Source organism: Egretta garzetta, unplaced genomic scaffold, assembly GCF_000687185.1.
Source record: "Egretta garzetta isolate BGI_Z169 unplaced genomic scaffold, ASM68718v1 scaffold105, whole genome shotgun sequence".
In the NCBI taxonomy this organism is placed as follows: Eukaryota; Metazoa; Chordata; class Aves; order Pelecaniformes; family Ardeidae; genus Egretta; species Egretta garzetta.
Window position 1 is genome coordinate 1862452 of NW_009259598.1, and position 3943 is coordinate 1866394.

Genomic DNA, 3943 nt, shown 5'->3' on the forward strand with positions numbered 1-3943 from the left:
AGCAGGTTCTCCTAACAACTGCCTGGTTTTGCTCAAAGGTCTATATACTTGATAAGCATTTTATCATGAAGATCAGAGCAATCTTACCTACTTCTTACTGGCAAACTACACCTAAATGCAGCCACTCCTTCCTGGACATAGTAAGCAGCTTCAGACTCCTACCCCATGCTTGATCCTTTTGGAGTTCAGCTCATGCTCCAGGGCCTGTAAAAGAGAATGTACTTCTGACGCCAGCAGATGTCAATGGCCTATACCACGGCCCTGCCTAAACTGCGCTGTGTCAAATATCAAACCTTTGGGAGCAGCAAAAGCAAGCGGAACAAAATCAACAACCCCTTTGTACATAAATGCCTGCAGCAAGAAATAACCCTTTATTTTCACTTTGCTAAAAGTAAGAGAGCTTTTTGCCATGATCAGGACAACTTGACTCAATGGTGGGTTTATTTCTTAGCTTTTACCTTGCCATCTTGGCAAAAGTTTCCCTGCTTGACTTGGCTTAAAGTCTAAGGGAGGAATATCAACAAATCACTGATTCCTACTTTGAGTTGTGTTGTTTCCAATGCCCAGTCTGAGCGGTGTTAGGAGATAACCCATTCTCCTCTTCCTTTGGTTTCTGCTTTAGAGAGAGGAACGGTGGAGTTTCTTTCTTGCAAAAGTGGGGTGAAGGGTATCAGGAGTCTGGTCATCCTGGACCTAAGGGAGTGACTGGGAACATCTTACCTCAGTTTTAATGTTCTGTGTATCATGAGGCTGGAGTTGAGCTGGGGAAGAAATAGACTGCAAGCTGAAACTCAATTAGAGATACATGGAATATGTTTAAAGAGACCTATCTGGATCTCCTATCAAGAGCTTTGGTAATATTGCTGGTCTCTCAATGGCTTAACAGCTGAGCTCTATTTGGGGGCTGCTTACCTTCTTGGAAAACTGTCCCACTCTCTTCAGGAGCCTGACAGAGAATTGGTCACAGTGTCAGTGGCCAAACGTGTGAAAATCTGGCTCCACATCCAGTTGGGTATGTTTACACTTGCTTAAGTTACTGCCACTATAATCCAATGCCTGTAAATGGAGCCCTGAAAAGGGATCTCTCCTACCTCCAAGTCACGTAACCTTTGGACGTGTCCTTCACTGTGCAGCACACAGAGCTGATGGTGGCTGGTGTAATAGTATCTGCGCACAGAGGAGATAACTGGAACGCCTGTGGGTCTGGCATCTGCTCAGCTACCTGCAGTGTAAGATGGTCTATCCAGGAGCATATGATGTGCAGGAAACGTCTGGCATCTGTTCTTGTTCAGATTCATGGCAAGGAATTAGGAGCTTTAAAGCTCCTCAGATTCCTTCCTCTAAAAGATAATCACACCAGTGTAGGTCTTGGGCAGGGACTTCATGCAGACAGGCATTCAGGGCACTTTGCCTATATAAGACAGCCAGGAGAGACTCGTACCACTTTGATTCTTACGACACCAGTTCATTTGTTTAAAGGTCTCTATTTTTAAGCCTGCTTTCCTCAGTGCTCACTCCTTGTTACAAAGACTGGATCTGTCTCCTTCACGCCATCTTCCTCTGGCATTTGATTTCCCTTCTCTCCACAGCTCATTGAGTGGAACTAAAGAACTGCTGATTTCCAGATACCAACCATTCCCTGCCTCCCGGGGGAAATTCTTGCCTTCTGCATGTACGTTCCCAGAAATATCATCTCTGACTCACTCGGATTACGAAATGCTGCAGCCATCTCCCCAGCTACTTCTACAGAGTGTCATCGTTTATTCACCTTTTGTCCCCAGGTATATTTTATAAGGACTTAGAAGAGTTCTTTTCATGAGGAATTTGATGCAGTACTGCAATTGCCCATTGCATATTCTTTCCTTACAGCACATCTTTCATCTTTCCTTATTCTCTGTTGGCACTAAACTGCTATAATTAGGCGCTGTAAACAAATCTCTAGCTTCTCTGATGTTGTGAAACACTCAAACTTGATTTCCAACCATCCTGTTCTTCAAATAAACCTTGACTCTGCACTGCAGGCATCTTACTAACATTCCCTGGTGATCAGGATTGAGGCAATGTGTTCACCAGCTCTCTGTGGTGGTGGTGAACCCCAGTGAACAGGGTGCTCTCTGTGCCTAGGAATGGGCTGCAGATCCTTCCACCCATCCTTGTATCCATGTGTTAGTCCCACAAATTATTTCTTGGTCTGTCAGCAAGTGAGAACAGGCCTTCGAAAGGGGGCATGTGCGCCTAGCATACAGATTCATAGATTGCTTGCTTGCACATAAATGTCTGTGCCCAAATGCAGGTGTGTGCAGGTGGGCAAAACGTACTGCAGAAAGGTTATATATGCATGAATGAACGTGCACATGGGTGTTATTTAAGCTAAGGAAATATCACATGAAGAATGCTTTTTTCAGCTGCTCTGGATTTTTCTTTCTCTATTTTTATGCACCTTATGTCACATGCAAATTTATTATAGTCTGATCTTTTAAAAATTGGATTTATTAAAGCATATAATCTTCAAAAATCCACTTAAGATTGATAATGCATATTACAGCCTAAACTATTATAATCTATTATTTAGAAAAATAGCAGCACCAAGCATGGAGATCTTGAACTTCTTACAGTCAGGATTCAAAGTGGCAGGTTCAATCAGGCTGCTCCCTGTAACATGACCTGTTTTCCCCATCCATCTCACCCCAACGATCCCCATTATCTGTGAGGAAAGAACCAGATGCCCTGGATTGCGAGCTGAGACAAGCTGAGAGCACCGGGTGCTAACCCATCGCTGAACGCTGCAGCCATCACCAAGCCAGGCACTGACGTACGGCCATCGTCTTGCAGTTGCATCCAGTGTTCACGAGGCCTAGTCGTTACCAGAAACTTACAGCAGGACTACAGGAACTTCCTTTTGGGCTTGTTCTTTTTCCTCTGAGCCCTTCAGAGGAGGCTCTGCCCCCACAACAGCATCCCAGCTCATCTAATTACTTACTAAGCTCTTTTTCTGGTTAGCCGACATCTGCCCATTTCCAATTAATCCTTGTTCACAAGCTCAATAACCCGAGCCATCTGTATAGGTAAGAGAGATAAGCTTCCCATTAAACATTTACAGGACATAACAAGAGAGTATTGAAGCAACTGTTGCTGAGACAACCCAGGCGGGTGTCTGCATGCAGGGGAGTAGCTGACCCTGCGCCTCTAACTGCCACGCTGTAATCGAACGAGAAAAATATATGGGTCTAAAAATATATGTGGACCACCACACCCCCACAAAAGGGTACGTGCTCCTCTCACTTATGTCCATGAATGCTCTTGCTACGTTAGCACAATAAAGGCTTATAGAGTAATTCAGTAGCACTTTGGGCCCTAGAAGTTCTAGCAACCAAATAGCCTTTAAATAAAACATTCACTACTTAAGCAGCGGCTCTAGATGCCCTTTAACCTCAAATGCTGAAAATAGCTCCGAGACAGTCTGAGCCCCCGTTCAGCTTTTCTGAATGGGGTGAAACGTGTCCTTAATTCTAGGCACAGACATTATCTTTGTCCCCACGCTTCCTCAGTCACTGTCCTTGTTTTGAAAGAACAGTGTTGTTTCAAAATCTTGCTAGGATGGGGTTTTACCTCGCTGAGTGCCTCAGTCCTTTTTCTCATTCAAGGTTTCCACCTCTGGAGCACGCAGAGAACCAGATCCTTTGCCAATATATCCCGTTCCCTCAACAGCGATGCGTGCCAACAGAGGGGTAAGGTCTTGCCTAAAAACCTTTATGAAAACTAAGGAGTCTCAGGAATGAAGCCAGGGCATTGACAACTTTTTAAGCGTATCTCAGGATCCTGGCTGAGGGTTGGCAGTTAATGGCTTTTAAGGGTGTAAAGAGTTTAAGGGGTCACAAAAAGGGAGACAGTGACTCCTCTGCTCCCTCAGCTCCCAGGGACAAGCACAAGCAACCAGGGCAGA